The sequence below is a fragment of the Corvus brachyrhynchos genome, unplaced genomic scaffold (genome assembly GCF_000691975.1).
Source record: "Corvus brachyrhynchos isolate BGI_N302 unplaced genomic scaffold, ASM69197v1 scaffold363, whole genome shotgun sequence".
Classification (NCBI taxonomy): domain Eukaryota; kingdom Metazoa; phylum Chordata; class Aves; order Passeriformes; family Corvidae; genus Corvus; species Corvus brachyrhynchos.
Genome location: NW_008237404.1, coordinates 2196715 through 2206469, shown reverse-complemented (window position 1 = coordinate 2206469; position 9755 = coordinate 2196715).

The window sequence follows — 9755 nt, the reverse complement described above, 5'->3', positions numbered from 1 at the left end:
CGCAGCTCGGGGTGGGTCCCGGGGCCTCCCCGCTGGTGGTCCTTTGCAGAGATCTCCTGGGTGGGCGCCGCTCTGCTGCTGGGGCGAGGCTGAGGGCTTCCAGCGTGCTTAAGCTGCGGCTACTCACACCCTTTTAAACTTTAAATAGCAGCTTGGCGGGAGGAACGCAAAGATAAATGGGCAAAAGGCACCCCCAGGCTTTCTGACGTTTTGTGCTTTAGGCGTGCTCTTACTGAGCGAAATCAGTGTTTTCCTCTGAACTCCAGAAGGCGATAGAGTATCACGCTCCAAAGTCTTGGGGAGCGTCGCCGGCTGTGTCCTGGTCCTGCAGCTCTTGTGGGCAGGTACAACACCGAGCTCTGGGTTGTATAAGGCCAGGACAGCCTTTTCAGGTGCCTACTACTAGTTTTCATTTTCGCTGTTTGTTTCTCTAGTCCTGTAGGCCTCTTTCTGCTATATTCCCACCATTTTTCCTGGACTTCGGTTTAGCAAGTTACAAATATACTGTCTAAAGGGTAGTCCTCAGACTGGATTCTGCATTAACAGTGATGAGGTAATGTGCTAGAATACAGAAGGATTTGTACTTGTGGCTTTCTAAACCACAGCATCACATTCAGTCCCTTTGACATCTTTAGTAAGAAAATACTAGTAGAGGGATTTGGGGTTTTCTCCAATTTACTTGCACATTTATGGTCTTACACGACTACAGATTATTGATGATCTATTGTTGGGTGATAAATTTTTTTTTTTTGCTCCCTCCATGTGCTAAAAATAGAATCCATTACTGGCAGCGGTGTTGACTTTGTGGTTTGATCATGAAGTACAAGCTTGAGTGCTTGTGTGAAATCCTTTTGAGGCTATTGGGACCTTACAGATCTCCAGCAACATAAAATTATAAGAATTAAACCAATGAAAATTGTCAACAGTTACACTTTGCATAACTTTCTTATTAGATGCTGCAACAACACAGTATTCCAGTTATAAAAGTGTTTATTAGCAGTTAATCAATTCTGAACACACACATTAAATATAATAGTTTTAATTCAAATACAAATTCTGATTTTGAATTTTGGAAATTTTGACATTCAAAACCAGTAAAGCCAAACACTGCTAAAATTCCTTAAGAATTTTTATTCTCCAGGGAAATAGGAAAAAAGGGGCTAGTATCTACCTTTATTGGTGTCCAGAGAACCTGCAGGGGTTAGCACCTGTGCATGTCTCACTGTGGTTCATTTTACACAGGCTTTTATACTTTACAATTCTGGCATCTGCCCTTGTTTGTTTGCTTATCTAAAAGCTACAGTTTTAAGGGTTGGAGTGCACATAAGCTGTGGTTTCTTTATCCTAGGCCTACAAACACAGTACATAGTTCCTATCTAACATATTCCTCACATTCACCTAACTGCTGTTATGCTTTTCTATAACTGTACTTTACTGATTACATTCTTCTATTTTCTATCTATTAAAACAAACCCTATGACTTTGCATTGTTCCAGCCTTTTGTGACAGCTAACATGCCTCTCCCTTCTTACCACTTGAGCCTGCTAGGGCTAGCTCCCTGCTTGCAAACATGGTTACAGTCAGACACAGCAGTCATGCTTAAATCTTTTGCTAATTCATACCTATGCTGAAGTGCTTATGTCACTTACGTCAAGTGAGGCCTGTGTTTCATCAGGACCATGCCCAACAGTCACACCATGTGCCTGAGCACATTGACCAAATGCTCCTTGAACTCTGTCAGGCTGGTGCAGTGACCACTTCCCTGGGGAGCCTGTTCCAGTGCCCAACCACCCTCTGGGTGAAGAACCTTTTTCTAATACCCAACCTAAACATCCCCTGACACAACTTCAGGCCATTCCCTTGGGTCCTGTCACTGGGCACCACAGACAAGATCAGCATCTGCCCCTCCTCTTCCCCTCATGAGGAAGCTGCAGACTGCAATGGGGTCTCCCCTCAGTCTTCTCTTCTCCAGGCTGAACACACCAAGTGACCTCAGCTGCTTCTCATACGGCTTCTCTACAAGGCCCTTCACCATCCTTGTGGCCCTCCTTTGGATGCTCTCTAATAGTTCAATGTCTTTCTTATATTGTGGCACCCAAAACTGCACATGGAACTCAAGGTAAGACCACACCTTGAGAAAAAAAAGCAGAGCAGGCACAATCCCCTCCCTCAGCCGGAGAACACTGTGAGAGACAATTTTGAAAGCTTTACTGAAATCCAAAAACATTACATCAGCTGGCTTCCTTCGATCAACTAGGTGGGTTACCTTGTCATAAAAAGAAATTAAATTTGTCAAGCAGGACTTTCCCCTCATGAACCCATGCTGGCTGTGATTGAGACTGCATTATCCCATTTTGTGTGTGTGTGTGTGTGTGTGTGTGTGTGAGCAGAGAGTACTTTTATGCTAATGCACAAAAACCCAACCAAAACCAAGAGCCACAATATATAGGTATATAATGACCTGACGTGCCCTTTGATCTGTTATCTACCTGACATAAATGCACATAACTACCATTACAGAGTTGCCAGTTCCATCAGGTGTAGACATAGGTAAAATTGTGTCTCATGGTGTTGATTTTCCAGGTTTTAATGAAACCCCAAATTCAAATGGATTATGTTGCTCTCTCTCCTTGACTAAGTACTTCTTATTTTTTACCTAATAATTTATGTTATTCCACAGTAGCTGGCCATCTGATTTCCTTTTTACTGCATTGAAGAAACAGTGCATATATTGAAAATCAAATAGGTCAGAGAGTAAGAAAATAAACATATTCCTTAAATGCAGTGTAGCTAACATGCTTTCAATCTCAGCCTAAAACTACCTCAGGGTAATTTTTTTTTTGGAGTTGTTTTTTTTAATCTGAAACCTTATCCTAATCATCTTCTCTCAACCTAGCCCTTGATAAATTAATCCAACCATAACCTTATATCAGATTGTGAAGTGCTGATGTCAGTGCCATTTAAACATTTCCCCTGCATTGTCACTGTCTCTTAATTTATTCTCTTTCTGCACTACAGCAGAATCTTTCTGCAGGCTTGATGCAAAGGGTTTTTTTTATTGACCTTGTAAAGGCTTTGGCACAATTTTACCAATAATTTTAAAGCCAAAAGGACCTATTGGGTAATTAAGTTATTTGGGTTTAGTCTAAAGAAAATGTTCTAATAAATGTTTCCCCATTTGCACATACATAGGGCAGAAAAATGTGAATTAGGAAATTAACACGAGTACTTCAAACAGTATCTGCTTTCCTTTTTTTTTTTTTTTTGCAGTCTTTAGTGTAGGTGTTGTTTATTTATAGAAGGATAGAAGCTTAATCAGAATTTGCAGTCTATGTGGAACTCTCATTGAGATAGAGAAAAGGCATTTTTGTTCCAAATGGCCTCTCCAACAGAGAGGGAAGTTTAACATCAGATGTTTTTGCAAAGCACAAGAACTGCATTCCTTTCACATTACCTTTGAACAAGTAGTTTCTGATTTCTTCTGCCTCATCCTGCAGGTCCAGGATGAATTTAGAGGGGCCAAGTATTCTAGAGTGTCAGCTCTGTCCAGTTATCTCACAAATAAAATTACTTGGCCTTAGGTCACTCTGGAAAATCTACATCATCAAGTAGACTTTTCAGAAATATAAATAGAGTAAAAGTCTCTACCCATGACACTGATACAAACCCTCTGGAAGAGATATGGACACGGTGTACTGGGATCCAGACATTCCTTGGAGAAAAAAATTTATGACTTGAATGTTTTGTTTTGCAAGCGTATGTTCTCCTCACACTAGCTGCTGTAGCATTAGCAGTGTGTCTGCATTTGTTTGGCTTGGAGCAGCAATGCAATTCTAAGCCAAAGGAAGAGCTGCCTAAGGTTGATTAAGTTCTCAGAGTAGTTTTGAAGTATACCCTCTGCATGCCTTTCAGAGAAAACTAAACAGTGCACTGTGCTTCAAATAAGTTGAATGGGGGCATTGTTTTTGGCTTTGTTCTGTCTGAACCCACCCAGTCATAAGACCAGCTAGCTTGCACTCAAGACTTATTTACCACTGATGGGCTCTGAAACCCTAGAGAGCCCCGTGACATGCTGAGGAGCTCATATGCTATTTAAAGAGGTCAGTGCTCTGTGCAGTGTGCTCATTTACGCAACGTTTATCATTCTTTTAAAATCAGCTTTTAAAATAACTTGACACCCATAAATGTCCAGGAAAACAAATATACATTGATGATATATTTTAATCACTTTAACCAAATACTGACATTTTGTTGTCATAAATTCTGCTCCTGTTTAAATGAAACATTCCCAGTCCCTCGTATCTTAGCATAGTTTGTCACAAACAGCATGCAGCCAATTGTCATTCAAGTTGTTTTACAGGTGATTTAGATTGACACTGCTGAGAAGAGCAGCACTCCTCTTACTTCCATCTCTCCCCTGCCTCACCCTCACTTCCACTGCTACACTAGTAATTTCTGTAAATTTTTGCTGTAGATCAGAGGTGAATTCTATCAGAAAACAGATCTGGATTAATACTGGCTTCTTGGGTCTGGGGGTTTTGTTTTAGTTGGGACATGTGTTGTGTGCTTGCTGCATTGGGTTTAGTCTCAATCAGTTTTCCAAAGTTCATTTTAGATGTTGTGCAGTAGGTTTGGGGTTTTTTTTAAATAGTTGCAGATTATAAATCAGTGAGTGGAAACATGAAATGCTATTTGCATTCTTGAAACAGAGTTATTTTATAATGGTTCTGTGTGAAAGGAGAACTGAAGGCAAGGTTGTTCCAGTTCAAATTAAGGTAATTCCACATTACTAAGAGCATGTATTAGCAGCAAGAGATTAAGACAGGAGTTTGCACTTAGTTCAAGCCATGTTTTTACTGAAAATGTAGGTCACACTAAATTTTCCACATAATTAAACAGAATGAATAAAACTGATTAAGATATGTTTGGAGTGGGTTTGATTACCGTGCTGATAAAATGGGATTTGTTTTGGAACTCCCTTAAATTGCAAGAATATGAGCGACTACTTAGGTAGATAGTGGGAACAAGGAACAGAAGTTTCCTCAGCCAAAAAAAAAAATCTTTTTTCTTTTAACAGGATGGCAGTGGCAATCTTTGCAAACTGTGTGTTCTTTATTATAGTGAAATTCTTACATATTCCGGAGAAGAGTAGGCTGAAAGCATCCATAAAAGAAAACAGTAGTCAATTTCGTGCCTAATCACAAAGTAAGTGCCATACTTATTTCTGAGATTTCAGAAGGAAAATACCAAGTGATGCAAGTGTTGTAGAGTTTTACCTTCATGTAGAGAAACAAGAACTGTAGAGATCATATCTTGATTTAATATTTAAATGAAAATAGTCCATTTACATTTTTAATGCATGTGACGCTCTAGTACTTAAATGTCATATAAAGAAATGAAGAACAGTATTCTCTCTCCACAAAAGAACCAGGAAGGGTTTTTTCCTCTGGCTAAAATTGCCATGCTGTTGTTCTTCTCTCTTTGTTGGAGAGGGGAAACTCTGAATAAAGAAACACATCCCTGAATTAGCTTTTAGTTATGTTATTGTTAATTTAAGATTTTGGGGTCTGCAGACTGTTATGTCCATGTACCTGGTAGTTCAGTGAAGGGCCTGGATAGTTTACTAATTGAATCAGTAAATAACATAAGCCTAAATGATGTAAGTTAATTCTTGTTACTCTGTGAGAGTGAATATGTAAATGCTGTTAGAAGTAATTTTTTCCCAGCAAACGTGTATATTCTGTTTCAGATTGGGATTCATAATTACACTTTTGTTACTTCTGTACTTCAGCAAATCCATAGAATCATAGAATTGTTTAGGTTGGAGGAGACCTTTGAGATCATCAAGTCCAACCATCCCAACTCTGCCAAGTGTCCTGCTAAACCGTGTCACTAAGTGTGACATCTACACATCTTCTAAATACTTCCAGGGATGTTGACTCAACCACTTCCCATGCAGTCTGTTCCAATCCTTGCTTCAGAGACTTTTATCTCAAATTTTGCTTTAGAGTAATGACATTAAAACCATGCTGTACCTCCCTAGGGAAGATGACTCTCTTTTTTGTTTTTCAGCAATTTACACAATTCTTAGGCTCCCTTTCATGAGATAAATCAAGTCACATAAGAAGATAATCACAGAAGGCAGTGCATGCAGCAGGTTTCAACCATCCTTCAGTCAGCCATTCTCTTGTAATGGAAAAATAGTTTTAATTATAGTCCTTTAATTATAGTTGCATTATCAGATGACATGTAACTAACACACAGCTACTGCTGAAGGCCTTTGGATATTACAGCTGTTATTAAGAGTAACTGCCTATCCACCTTTCCCACATACCTCAATTCTTTTACTCTGCTATCTAAACATTGAAGAGGATAATCTTTATTCATGTAATTTGAGTTCCTGTGACCTAACAAACAGCTATGACTTAACAAGAAGAAGAAAATCACTGTTTCAGGCAAGAATGTTGTTGATCTCTGTTATAACTGAAGGCAAAATTATGTTAGTCTTAAATTGGAAGAGCTTTGCCAGTAGAGTGTCCCCAATTCTGGAATGACTTCACCTAAATCTTATTATATGAAACTCACTTTTGATGCTGTTCCTCAATTGCTATGGCAGAAGAGTATTCCTTTCATTTTTAGATGTGGAAATAATACATATTTATATGGGTTCTGGTGAGTAAGGAGTACATGAGCAATAGTGTATAAATGTACTAAGAAACCGTAATGTCTACTTTGCATAAATCAGCAAAGACACAAGGAAATGCTATTTGTGGTAAATGTTTTTTATGATGTGCATTGTTTGTATAATAAGATTCCAAACATATTTCAGGTAGGTGCAATTTGATAAATATTTGGTAAATAACATTCAATCATTGGTAGCTTTTACAAGAACTGAACCGTAGAGACATAAAAGATTCTGATTCTCAATGCATCAATCTGTAAGAATACAATAAAACAGTTTTCACTATATAAATAATTTACAAGAGAAATAGCATTTGTATTGAAGGAAAAAAAATCTCAGTAAAAAACCAAAATTTACACAATAATTAAGAAGTAGGATGTTGTTCAGTTAGATTAACCTTTCATTTTGTCCCAAAGGCATTTGAGAGACAGAGACTAGTTCTTGGATAAATACTGAACTGCAGTAAGACATTGCTATGCAGTCTCTTATGTCAGCATTTTACTAGCTGCTGCCTGTGGTTCATGTAAATTAAAGAGCATTTTGCCTTTTTCCTCTTGCCTTGAGAGGGCAAAATAATAGAGTATTCATTTCTTTCATTTCACCTGTAGGTTGCACTTTATGTGTGTTTTAGGATTATCTGGTGCACTTAAATATTTAGTAAGAAATTTATTATCTTCCTTATGTTATTTCATCAATACATTGAAGCTGACCATATGAATCAACACCATGTTACTATCTTTCAATCTGATTTATATTCCACTTTATTTCAGGGAGGTTATTTTACTGTCTCTTAGCTCTGCTTGAGATACTTTGCAAGTAGCCCAGTATGAGGGCAGAATAATATCCAACTGTTAAATAGTGTTTTCATATTCTAGCTGCAATAATATATTTCATGGATATTGCACTAATAAGACTTAAAGTTTTATTTCAGTGTGGAATTAAATGATCCATTTTAGTATTTATTGTTTTGTGCTCTTTCTGCAATTTTGCAATAGCTTTCGGTTTAACAATCTCTTAAAGGTGAGCAAAGAAGAAGTTAATAAGTTAAAAATGTTAAATGAAGTTTAAAAAACGAAGTTAAAAGTTAAATCCAAGTTAAAAATGCACCTGGATGAGGGAACTGGTGATGAGGCACTATAAAAGATGCTGATGGAATTCTATCAAGTTAGACATCACCAAACTGACATAGACTACATCGTTTCCGAAAAGTTGTTATCTAGAAAATAGGACCTGTGGCAGGTAGCTTCCATATTGCTTGAAACCCCTGTGGTACACCAGTTTTGAACATACTCACTAGATAAATTGACAGGATGTTTTGCATAACTAGTCACAGGCTGTAAGTTTGAAAAAAAAAAAATTTATTGGAATCTTAATAGAGTAACACTCATGGGGGGAATTCAGTGCTTTCATCAGGAGGACCATTTGCTCTCCAAATGGTGACAAGAGCTTCCAATGCAGTCATTACGAGGGCATCCTCAGCTGGATCAAAGGAGAATCAGGGAACTGTTATAATCATCCTCCAGCTGGCCCTAGCAAATACTCCAGCATATACATCATCAATTTCTGTTTATTATCTTAAACTATATGCAAAATATATCTGAGCTGTTGTACCTACATGCATAGGCTGTGCTGTGTACCTTTTCCTTTCCTGCATACGCCAGAACAGTTTCCAGAGATTATTTAAAATTACCAATCCATGTACAGTTTGGTCTCCTCCTTCGCCTACAGCATAAACTGCTCAGGGGAGTTCCCTGGGCTTCCTGGATTGTCAGAGCAAGAAATTACCCAGCATATCTAAACAGGTAACACCTTCCAGTTGGCCTAAGCACAGCTGGTCTGCCTAGGGCAGTCTCCAAGGGACTGCCCCACAGCTCCCCCTCAGCTCCTGTGTCCATTCCTTCATTTTTAAGGTGGGTAGGAGTTCAGTCAGTCAGGAGATTACAGAGTTACTGTGCTGCAAATCATTCCATTGCCTTGTCTTTGCAGAAACTAGCGAGGAAACGTTCAGTCTGCTGGGGAGGACTGGCAGTGACTCTGATCTTGCAGTACTCAAATAGGAAGAGCAGGTGGCTGTGAGTGCTAGTGATAGTAGCCAGGGTCAGTCTGTTTGGCCTCCTCATGGTGGCTCATCTGCAGGTCCAAGATCAAACCAGGAACTTGAGTCCATGAGGATCTGGGACAGAACCAGGGAGGTGGAAGGCTGGATGCAGACATACTGGCAACATAGTTCAGCTGAGAAAGCATGGGTAAGAGCCTAAGCTCAAAGGCACGTGAACAAATGAGGGGCAGGAATTTGCAGTCCTCTCACAGCAATCTTTCAAGGCTCCACAGCTGTGCTGACAAGGCTGGCACTGAGCCCAAGCTGCCAGGCCCTCTGGAGAGGTGAGAGACAGTCAGAACTTTGACAGCTACATCATTCTTGTAAGTACAGAGCAAACACAAATTTCCCTCTTTTATTGCAATTGTAATATAAATTCCATAGATTCTGGCAGAGATACCTCTTCCTTTTGGCAAAGGATATCCAGAAGTTTTGCCTTGCTGAAGATCAAATAAAACCATTTCAGCCTGCAATTAGGATGGACACAGTCGTCGTCATTTTACATTTATAATGTAATTTACAGTATGCTAGTAAGAATTTTTTTCTGTTTGTATATTGACTTGCTCCTTGAGTTTCATAAATGCTTATCAGAACTCTTTTTTGGGTACTTGTTTGAAGCTAACATAATAAAAAATAATTTGTCGTTTGTTTGGGGATGTTACCAAATTAGTGGTTACCATGTGGCATCTGTGTAGCATCTGTTTAACAGATTTCCTACAGGCATAATTACCAACAACAGTTGCAACTCCTGCCACAGCATGTTTCAAGAGAAGCAAAGGAAGTACTTTTACATAAATCATCAGATGGTCTTTAAATAATTCAAATGAAACATTCTAAACAAAGACCTTGTAAGAGCTTAAAGAACTATCCTGAGCTCATGATCCCTTAGGCAGACAGCCTACAGCTCAGCGGTGCACAGCACAGGTTTTCATTATAGAAACTGTTACTTTTGTGTCCTGAACTGCATAAATGAAT